At 33.4% G+C, this 12347-nt stretch overlaps 1 protein-coding gene across 2 annotated transcripts in view; it reads left to right on the top strand.

The window, feature by feature from the left end:
- Positions 1-5203: 5203 nt before the first annotated feature.
- LOC127702286 (deoxynucleoside triphosphate triphosphohydrolase SAMHD1-like) overlaps positions 5204-12347 on the top strand; it is a 190551-nt gene continuing 183407 nt past the window's right edge. For both annotated transcript variants that reach the window (XR_007982355.1, XM_052206419.1), the window contains exon 1: positions 5204-5412. The gene's annotated coding sequence lies outside the window, so the exon portion shown is untranslated. The remainder of the gene's footprint in view (positions 5413-12347) is intronic.

The raw sequence follows: 12347 nt of genomic DNA, 5'->3' as shown, positions 1-12347 counted from the left end.
TCAAGCATTGGTGTTAGCGACGTCACTCTTGACAAGGTTTCGTCATTTATGATTGGTCCGATCCCTACAGCCCTTTTTCATAATGATGGAAGCATGAGAAAATCATGTAAAGCCGATCTTTGCCATCAACTCGTGAACGAGCCATCGTATTGTCACTCTCTCCCCGAGTTTGATAAATCGCTTACCGTTTTGATTAGGGATGGTATGTTTCTTATCCCGTGTATCAATGCTAAAAAATTGAAACCTTTAGTGACCTAGGGACAGAGATCGTCTAATCTCAGCTCTGCTGTTTTTAAGGGCTACTTTCTTTGTTGATATCTTTGACATATATGACTATCAAAGCAGCAGAACGGGACCGGACATTAAACTTTATACCAAAGGTCTTCAAAATTATTTAAGATCGCTCCCATCCAGACTGGAAAAAGTTGTTTTCTTCCAATGAAAATAAGCAAGCATTGCTCCTGTTTCTTGTGAATTTGATAGTTTGTTATCTCCAAAAGAAACATAATGCACTAGCAAATAATAGTGAACTAACTTTAGCTTGAAAATTTCCCGATCCTTTAATCGTTATACGCATTTGTGCTAAAACTGTCATTGGTTTCGTCGATCTTTACAGTACGCGTGAGGAAGCTGATACGGGTATGATTTTGCACGCTGTATATGTCGATAGACAATTTGGAAGCGGTAGCTGTAAAGGAAGGATCAAAGTGAAATCCCCTGACACGGATGTTTTAGTTTTTTGTGTCCAATATTTTTCTTCCCTAAAAAAACACAGAAGAGCTTTTGTTTGAAACAGGAACTGTAACCAGCACGAAGGATGCAAGACGTTTTATACCTATACATGAACTATGCAATTCTTTAAATGCCATCGTCAGTCAATGTTTGCCTGTCGTGCATGCTATTTCAGGATATGACTCCACATCGGCAATGTTTGGTAAAGATAAAAAAAAAAAAGGCCGTTTTCAAAGTCCTTAAACAGGTGTGTAGTGATGTTTCCGATTTCGTTAACCTAGCAAACTGTGATGTTGATGAATCTCTTTCTGTAGCAAGAAAGCTCGTGGATTGCTTTATGGTCAAAGGAGTAAATTCAAAACTACACAGTGACCTCAATCAATTACGTGTAAAACTTGCGACTACTAAAGATGCGTCTCTAGCCAAGCTTCCCCCTTGTGAATCAACATTTAGGCAACATTTGATTAGAGCATCTTTGCAGACAAGTATATGGATGACATCACACCTTCCTAAACCACCTTTATGTTGTCCGTTATACTTTGAATGGATTGAAAAGGAAGGTTTGAAGCCGGTATTTTTAGAGGTCAAACTTTGATGTCTTCTGACTTCATACAAGACCTTGTGTGTACTTGTAAAGGAAAAGCTGTGTCCTTAAAAGATTGTGTTTGCTTTGAGCCGAACCTTTTATGTGCAGACCTGTGTCCATGCCAGGCAAGTGACATGTGTGGAAATATCAATACACGTCTTGTAATGGTTGATGGAAATGAAGATGCTGGAGATCAGACTTGAGTACCTTTTGAAGTCTGTGGTCCGTTGCAAGGCAAAAAGGGGGTTATGGAAGTAAAACCAATCATGTTATAGACATTAGCCAGAGTAAAATACACAAGAGTAGATATTGCTATGGAAGCAGCAATAATCGGTGAAAAACAGAAGCAACGAGTTGTCTATAAAAAAACAAAAATATCCGCAAATTTAATATGAGATCATATTTGACTGTAGTGTACTATTGCTTCTGGCTTGATACCTTACCCAATATGCTAGTTTAAAAAAAATAATTTTAAAGTATTTTTCCTCATGCCACTTGATTTGTACGTGAAATTAAAATGATTTATACGGTTAGAGTGCTATATACATTTTATGGGTTGAAAACTTGGTTTTTGAAGTTTTGGTTATAAAAACGTCGTTTTGGGAAATTTTTTGAGAAAAATATCTAGGATTAAAGTTTATTTATAAATTCAAACATTACTAAGGCCAAAACAGAATCGTTTGCATTTAGGTAAAAGTTAGAAATAGAAAAAAAATGTCAAAATTGAAATCCTTCAAAATTTTCACAGATTTGTCAAGATGACCTTTGACCTCAATTTAAAAACATTGTAACAATATCCCATTTTTACAACATAATATTGTTAAAGAACAAGGTTTCCTCTTTCGAATGATATAAAATATAGGTGTGTGTTCGGTGGGAAAATTAAATTCCCCAAAATCTGCCCTCAGTCACCGCACTAAGATCAAACTTATTCGTTCAGTGTATGTTTACTTGTTTTTTTTGTGTTGAAGGCCGTACTTTGACTTATAATAGTTAACTTTTTATACATTGTGACTTTTTGCTAACGTTTTTCACGAGAATTTTGTGGTCAACTCAACTGTTACACTTTTGCGCATATAAGGACCAAGTTTGAAGATTTAATTCATTACAACGTTAAAACGTCACCATGCCAAGGTTCGACCCTGCTATTCGAAATATCGTCATCGGCCGGAGTATCCCAAAGTGAAGTAGCAAGAACTGAAAATGTTAACCAGAGCACAATTTCGCGACTTTGTAACAGATACCCGCAGACTGGCTGTACTAAGGACCGCCCGAGGAGTGGACGATCTCGCCTAACGACTCCTGGACAAGATTGCTATATTCGGGTATTTCATCTACGGAATCGAACCGTTGCTGCAACAGCCACTGTAGTTGGGATACCAGGGTTTAGAAGAATCAGCTCACAAACAGTCCACAATCGACTGCGACAACATGACATTAGACCCAGGAGGCTGTGATATCGACCCGATTTGTGGCTTTTACACACGCGGAATACAGTCCGATGGTGCAACAGATCGAGGGGCTGTACATTCCGCAACTGGCGCAGAATCTGCTTCATTGATGAGTCCCGTTTTATGCTTCAGAAAAGAGATGGAAGAACTCGTGTCTACCGGCGCACTAATGAACGCTTTGCTTCCTCGTGTGTCCAAGAAGTGGACAGCTTCGGTGGAGGAAGTGGCATGATGTGGGCAGCTATTTCTAATAACCGTAAAACGGAATTGGTACATGTTCCGGGTAATTTGACGGCTCAAAGGTACAGAGACGAAATTCTCCAACCTCACCTTATGCATGTTATTGCCCGACAGAGGGAGTTATTCCAGCAGGACAATGCTAGGCCTCACACAACGCGTTTAACAATAGACTACCTTGAGCAGAATAACATCAATGTGCTACCTTGGCCTTCCAAATCACCGGACTTGAATCCTATTGAGCATCTATGGGACCAACTGGATAAACGTGTGCGCCAGCGTCAACCCCCGCCTCAGACCCTTGATCAGCACCTACAAATGTTGCAACAGGAATGGCGAGCAATTCCACGCAACAACATTAGAACATTGATAACATCTATGCAGAGATGATGCGTAGCAGTCTTAGCAGCGAGAGGTGGTCATACACGGTACTAACTTTAATGACACCGGAAGTAACTCTAATTTTGATAAAGTAACTTTTATTCATCAATCTCGAAGGAATTGACTGTCCTCTTCTCAATCAAACACGTTTTGAGTGAATATCTATATTAGTAATTGAAAAATTTCCATTCAAAATACATGTATTAAAATTATTAAAAATCCAGTATGCGTTTCTTTTTTTGCAGAGTATACTTATATATACCTAAGACACATGAAACATATACAGTGTTACTTTCATTTCTCAGTTAATACGATATTCAGGATGATGAAGGATATGAAACCTATGGTTCCTATTGATAAGTTGATCTTATCCTGTTAAACGTTTTACGGACATCACAATGACTGTTTTGACCGACTAATGGCTCTTATGGAATAACTGTCACTATCACAGATGTCCACCGATATATTCAGTATATCTGAACCACCATTTTGTCTTTTCCCCCGACTGTAACATACTTTTTATCGATTTGTTTCCTTGCCATTAGTAACACATTGGTTGCCACAAGTAACTAGCAGATTAGGAACTGATTACTCTTTCGGAGCATCCAAGTTGTTTTAATTGGGTTCATGTTGGTCAATCTTTAGTATTCTGTTCATTGTTTTGTGAACTTTTAATTTTCCTTTTCATCCTTTTTTCATTTGTCCATGATGTTGTCAATTTTTCTGAATCTGATGGTTTTAAATCGATTGTAAAGATAAGGAACATCACTCAGCTCTAGTATACCGGAATAGTAGATAACAGAACAAAATTATAAACACGAGAACAAGTAAAATTATATAAAATTGATCCTTAAGAACTTAAGAGCAAATGCAAATTTTGTGTATACTTCAAAGAGACAGCAACCCACAGCCGCATGACATTAGATACATCAAGAGAGTAATACACAGAGTTAGAAGGTCTTTCGTGTCTAAAAAAGTGGTGATCATAAATCTAACACAGAAAATAAACACAAAATTAGATAAAAGACAACCACTAGCGAGGTTCATCATTGTGACCAACATATTATTAAAAGTTCTTTTTAAGACCTCAAACCATCCCCTATTAATATCGACCAGTAGAAAAACAAAAGGTGAAGAAAAGAAAAAGAAAAAAAAACGGTTCGATTAAAGGAATTTACTTAATCATATGATATAGAAGATTGTAAAAATACACATAAAAGTCCACAATGATAAAGAATAACGTATCAAAGATTGCTACTAAGTGAACACAATCCAAAAGCACACCACCTACCAACTTGAATCTATCCCTCCCCTTACTGCAACTCCTGTGACCAATACAGACATGACTTTGCAACTCTGACACCACCATAGGCAAACGCGACGATAAACACATCAAAAAGAAAGAAAAAACATCACACACAATGATTATAACTAGGCTGAGTATAGATATAGACTTTATCAACAGTAAATACGAAAAAAATGAGAGACAATCCTCAAAACTAACGAGAACGGACTTTTTGATTTTTTACTTTCATATCATTTAACTCTGATGATCAGGAAATTATTTAAAAAAAGATATATCCTACATAATAACAACATGTACGTGTATAACCACTTTCTACTTTCGAAGTAAGACAAAGTAATGTTTTGAGAACTTGATTAGTACCACATGGTTTTGTTTCTTATGTATTGGAAATTCTGTTCTTAAGTCTATGGCATACTGGTCACCTTTTTTGATAAGCTAATTATAGAAATAATCTAAAAATAAATATTTGCGTAGTGCATTTTACATTGAATTGTTATCTTATGTTGAAGCATGATGCGGAAGTTATTTTGTAACGTAAAACACATTTATTTCATTTTTCAATAACAACTGGAGATAAAAACCGGGACTTAAAAGTGGTTATAGCGTTGTCTGATTCATATTTGTTTTCAATGTGTTATATTTGAGCTATTTGTGTACATGTTTATACCTGTGCATGTATTACGAAATACCAGACAACGCCTTTGGTATTTATTTTGAAGGTAAGCATTTATATCAAGATTCGTTGCAGTTGGTTCACTATCTCATAATTTTCGCCCTAAAAACCCTTTTTTTAACTGCGATAAAGTTAAGAAAATTATATGAAAACATATGTTAAAATGTCCAATTGTTTCAGTTATAAATGATTTCGACCAGTTACGTCATGAGTGACGTATTTATGACGTCATCAATGTAGGTGAGTTAGTGAGCGCCTGTTTATTGGCATAATATGGTGACATTTATGTCAATTTTCTGAAAAATTCACAATGGCGCCACCCCTCGCCCACAAATACTTTTACTGAAATCAATTATATATACCATATTCTTACTTTTCAACCTAAATTTCAATGGGCGAGGGGTGTAGCGCCACATGTGAAATCATGTAATAAGGTAAAAAGATACTTTCAAAAAAAATACATTTAGCAATATATACACAGTAAATTTACTCGAACAATTGAAGTTTTAAAAAATGCACCTCTACAGGGCCGTTTGTTGGGGTTACTGGCTCTACTCCTTTGTATTTTCACATCCGTACCGCCCATAGGTCCAGAAATTATTGTAGTGTTTTTCAACAAAGATTTGACCCTCGAACTTTTCAATTCAATTTTATGGAAAAATGAGGTGAAATGCATTTTTTTTTGTATCTCTTAATAGATACATGTTTATGGTTTCAGAAAAGGTATCACTCTAATGGATTGAAATTCTTTTTTGGACCAAATTTTGGGGACTTTTGTGACATTTTCAACCCCCCCCCCCCTTTTGCAATATTTTGTATCAAATAAATGAAGATTGTTGCCATGGTTACACCAACAAAAAAAATTCTATTTCACCATTTTAACTACTGTAAATCAAGTCTATGGAAGATGCTGTTTCCATACATATGCACATACATAACACAAATATTAAGCCTTATTTGTTAGAAAGCAAGAGAAAGAGGGTGGTTAAAAATTATGAGTGTCAATTTAAAGTTTTTTCCCCTAACTGTTTATTGCTACCTTATGGCATTTGAGAAAGCACAGAATTGCTTATTTTAAGACAATCATACTACAAATCTATTAATGTTTAGATTATAGATCCAATACAAATCTATTAATGTTTAGATTATAGATCCAATTCTGCGGGTGAAATATCTTTTAGGAATGCAATATATGTTAATTTTGTTGTTTATTGTCCTCAGCAACCAGTATAGACATTTTGACACAAAGACTTGGTTCGGTCATAAATTCATACTCTATTGGCTACCCCTTGTAAAAAAAAAGAATGTGCTTTATGTAACAACCTCAATATGTGAAACGCTTTATATTTTATCATGCAAATAAATCAAATTTATATTTCAGCAAGGTATATTGTTACAATTTGGCATGAATTAAGTCTAAATTTGTCCCTTCTGTTATAAATGGAATCAGTATTTGCCAAATTTTAATCAAGGCTTTGGTATGCTATCCACAATAAAAATTGAAATTCTAGAGCTTTAAAATAGCTTTAATTTGTACAATTTGTCTACTGTATAGCTTATTTTAAGTTTTTAAACATGAAAAGACAGAAACAAGAGGTTCAGTTTTAGAATTTTAACTAAAAATGAAAATTTACACGTTGACATGGCATGTTTCTTCAAATCACTTTTTTGTTGCATTTCAGTGATAACTGCTAACCTTCATAAAATATTTATTTCTGAACCAATTTTCAAAACTAGTAGGCCAATTTACTCATTTTAGCTAGCAGAACACAAAAATCTATTAAAAGTGGAAATTGAAAAAAAAGTTTCACCTTAAGGTAGCAATACACAGATAAAAGTTAAGTTTCACATTTTGGCCATGATGAATTTTTTAAATATGAAAGTTTTTGTACAATAAAATTGATTTTTAGATAGCTGATCAATAGTATAGCCTTCCAAGTGGGTTTATATGAACATCAAGATTGTTTTTGCATGTTGTATAGGCCATTTTTCTGTTTGACAGTCCGTATTTTCACATCGGTACCGCCCATAGGTCCAGAAATTATTGTAGTGTTTTTCAACAAAGATTTGACCCTCGAACTTTTCAATTTTATGGAAAAATGAGGTTAAATGCATATGATTTATTTGAACCTCTTAATAGATAAATGTCTATGTTTTCAGAAAAGGTATCACTCTTAGACTAATGGATTGAAATTCTTCTTTGGACCAAATGTTGGGGACTTTTGTGACATTTTCACCCCCCTTTTGCAATATTTTGTATCAAATAAATGCAGACTGTTGCCATGGTTACACTAAAAAGAGATTCTATTTCACCATTTTAACTATTGGAAATCAAATCTATGGAAGATTCTGTTTCAATACATATGCACATACATAACACAAATATTAATCCTTATTTGTTAGAAAGCAAGGGAAAGAGGCTGATAAAAAATTATGAGTGTCCATTTTAAGTTTTTTTCCTAACTGTGTATTGCTACCTTATGGAATGACTCACTATTACAGATGACCACGGATATACTCGGTATATCTGAACCACAATCTTGTCTTTTCTTCCGACTGTAACATCCTTATTATCAATTTTTTTCCCTTGCCATTAGTAACACAACGGTTGCCACAAGTAACTAGCAGATTAGGAACAGATTACTCTTTCGGAGCATCAGAGTTTTTTTAATTGGGTTCATGTTGGTCAATCTTTTGTTTTCTGTTCATTGTTTTGTGAAATTTTAATTTTCCTTTTCATCCTTTTTCATTTGTCTATGATGTTGTCAATTTTTCTGAATCTGATGGTTTTAAATCGTTTGTAAAGATCAGGAACATCACTTAGCTCTATTATACCGGAATAGTAGATAACAGAACAAAACTATAAACACGAGAACAAGTAAAATCATATAAAATTGTTCCTAAAGAACTTAAGAGCAAAAGCAAATAGACAGCAAACCACAGCCGCATGACATTAAATACATCAAGGGGGGGTGGGGGTAGGACCTTTATCGGGACTCCGGGATTTCGGGATTGACCCTTTCGGGATTCGGGAATTCCTTTTTCGAATTTCGGGATGTCGGGATTTAAATTTTTTAAAATTCGGGACCTCGGGATTCCATGTTTTTAAGCCCGGGATTTCGGGATCAGGACTCCTCCTACCCCCCTCTTCAAGAGAGTAATACATAGAGTTAGAAGGTCTTTCGTGTCTAAAAAAGTGGTGATAATAAATCTAACACAGAAAATAAACAAAAAATTTGATAAAAGACAACCACTAGCGAGGTTCATCATTGTGACCAACATTTTATTTAAAGTTCTTTTTAAGACCTCAAACCATCCCCTATTAATATCGACCAGTAGAAAAACAAAAGGTGCAGAAAAGAAAAAGAAAAAAAAAGGTTCGATTAAAGGAAATTACTTTATCATATGATATAATAGAAGATTGCAAAAATACACATTAAAGTCCACAATGATAAAGAATAACGTATCAAAGATTGCTACTAAGTGAACACAATCCAAAAGCACGTCACCTGCTAACTTGAATCTATCCCTCCCCTTACTGCAACTCTTGTGACCGATACAGACGCTACTGCGCAACACCACCATAGGCAAACACGACGATAAACACATCAAAAAGAAAGAAAAAACATCACACACAATGATTATAACTAGGCTGAGTATAGATATAGACTTTATCAACAAGTAAATACTAAAAATGAGAGACAATCCTCAAAACTAACGATAACGGACTTTTTGGTTTTTTCCTTTCATATCATTTAACTCTTATGATAAGGAAATTATTTAAAAAAAGATATATCCTACATAATAACAACATGTACGTGTATAAACACTTTCTACTTTCGTAGTAAGACAAAGTAATGCTTTTGAGTATTTTGATTAGTCCCACATGATTTTGTTTCTTATGTATTGGAAATTCAGTTTTTAAGTCTATGGCATGCTGGTCACCTTTTTTGAAAAGCTAAATGTAGAAATAATCTAAAATTAATAGCTCTTATGTAATGGACGATGAACATTTCACATGATAATTCATGAACAAAAACGATTATATATTACTAGTATATTCAGTAGTGATATTTTTATGCATACGGTAATCATGGTAATCAAATTTGAATGTCAGAAATGAAGGCGCTGATGTACATCTTTAAATTTGTCAACAAATCCTAGATGAATATTAAGGACATAGTACATCTATTATAAATAGCACAGTTTTTGTTTATATTTTGATATACTATGGGTTGAATGAGTATACTTGTGCTTATATACCCTTTTTACTCCTTTAAATATCTGTTTTTAGATATTTAGTGTTAAAAATGGAAAATTTAAAAGTCAGTTTAACACTTCATACAAATCTAGAACGTTGACAGGTTTGGATAACAGATCCACAATAAGAAATTTGTAAAACGATTCGACTTTTGATTTAGAGCCAACCTTTTGAGATACCGTGAAAATAACACTCTCTCACCATACCCCCTCCCCCCCCAAAAAAAAAACAAAGCAACGAAAAAACAGCGTAAAACACATATCTATCCCTTTTGTTAACATTTAGAAAACTGTCTCTCCGGAATGTTATCTGATCCCTTCAACAAACGGTCATGAAAACGCGGACTTTACAAAATACATCTATCATGTCTATATATTACTTTACATAAATTGTCATCCTGCCTTTTTTTTGCCAAGTTGCCCATCCTGCCTTTTTTTACTCAAAACTCCTGTCCTGCCTATTTTTTTCAAATTTCATCCTAGCCCCTCCCCCATAAAAATCAAATGGTAGCTCCCTTATAACTACAATAAGTCACAGTATCCCTGTAGCCTGCTATATCATGCCAAAATAATGAAAGTCAAAACTGAAAACAAACCTTGATTCAAAAAGTATGTTTTGTGAACTAAGTACAATAAAATTATATAGATAACAAAAAATCAAAAATGTTATTGTACCTTGAATCTGTATCCATAACTGTTTTTCTTGTTATGTTTAGCCAAATATAAACATGTACATGGACAGGTGCTCTGATCTGCTCTAACATAATAGTATTTTTTCTGTAATGAAATCAGATATTCATTAAAATATTTTCCATTGTTCATGTATATTTCAATTTTAAAGTACAATTTTATTTCAGTGATACTGGAAGTAAGGGCCAAGGAAACGTAATTGCTGTCTTATAAATTTTTGCATGAGAAAAGTTGCATGCAATTTTTTTTTTTATATTCTCAGTTTGAATAAATATGCATGCTAGCTAAATCTGAAAGTTTGTGCACTCTTAATAGTCAGATAGTATCTATTTCAAATGTAGGGTAACAAATAATCATTAAAAAGGCTAGTATACATGTATATATATATATATAAAAAAAAAGCACATACAAAATATACAAAAGTGATAAAATATTTCTCTAATCATATCATAAAAGTATTATTGGAGAAAGAATGCAGGAGTACTACCAATTTTAATGTAAATAAATTTGTGTCATCCAGGGACTGTTAGTAGAATTACTTTTAGTCAACTTAAACTTGTCCTCATCTTAAATTCAGACTAATAAAGTTTTAAAATGTTCATAACTTGTAGAAACAAAACATGTCACATTTGCCTGATTTTTGACATAGATGATAGGTGAATCGATATCTTTATCAATATATTTGTTAGAGAAATTGCTAAATCAAATATACTTGTAAAAAAAGTAAGAACAAATTTAACGTATATAAGTTCTAAGTCCTAAAATACAAATAGGAACATTATTAAATCAACTCATTAAAAGTTATGGTCTTAAATTAGTATTACAAAATCAGATTAGGCCATGTGTGGACCATTAGTGAGTATTAAGGCTGTCTCAAAACAAAACAAAACAAAACTTTAACTGTTTATGTGTCATTACTTGCATGCAAAAATAAGAGGCTTGTCAATTTGACTTTTTTTAATGTGCTTTGATAAAACACAGCAAACATTTAAAGTAAAAGAATAGATCACGAAAATTAAAAACGGTAAGGAAAAAACCATTTAACTTTAAGAAAAAAAGGGGGGGGGGATATGTCTTTTTTTCTTATTCTGAAATTGTTTTCGTACCTCAGAAGCCTCAGCTTCAAGTTTTTATTTTTAATAACGCTCAAAGTATGACATTTGTTTTATAACTCAATCTTTAATTTTAATGGCAAAAGCTCTGAATCTGCAGCTGGTTGTACGAGCGTGTCATTAGTCTAATGAATCATTAAGTCTTCATTGGCCTAATGCATCATAAAGGCTTAATAAAGACTTAATGACCCATTAGGCTGATGCCACGTTCGTACAACCGGCTGCTGATGTTTACCCTCACCTTAAATGAAAAGTTTTCATCTTCAATATTGAAAATCAAAATACAGAAAATAAAAATTAAGAAAAAATGCATAAACCCCCTCCCTTTCAGAGTTAAAAGGTTGTTCCTTTAAAAAAGTTATAGCTTAGAAAATCATAGATTTAGATTAGTTTGACACACGAGTGTTAATCTAAAATCATACATGAACTGTGGCCAAAAAGTTACGCAATTTTAATTTTTATTTAGATTAGAAAGATTATTATCTTTTCACCACAAAAAAAAAAAAAAAAGGAATTAAAATATGTTATTGTTTTGTACTCATCCATTCTCAAATAATACTTATTTCTTATCTAAACATTAAGAAACATTAAATCAAAATAAATAGTATAAAGAAGGAGGTTATATACCTCCTTGATATAAAAAAACTTACCTAATGTGGAAAGTTTTCTGGAATCTTCTTTTGTTCAGATGATGAATGGAGAAGGAAAAATACAGATTTTACAAACACATGGACAAACAAATTATAATTTTAAACCCTAGATATAAGAGTCCTATATAGTGTCCTGCTCTTAATTAGCAGGCTGATAAGGATTATTTATTATCAATGGTTCAACTGAAAGATCATAAAACTTTCTAAGTAAATCCCGTCTTATCAGAGATAAAAATTAATTAGTGACAGATTTTTCCATTGTGCTGATC

Source organism: Mytilus californianus, unplaced genomic scaffold (assembly GCF_021869535.1).
Source record: "Mytilus californianus isolate M0D057914Y unplaced genomic scaffold, xbMytCali1.0.p SCAF_5, whole genome shotgun sequence".
NCBI lineage: Eukaryota > Metazoa > Mollusca > Bivalvia > Mytilida > Mytilidae > Mytilus > Mytilus californianus.
This window is presented reverse-complemented; position numbering and strand designations above follow the sequence as displayed.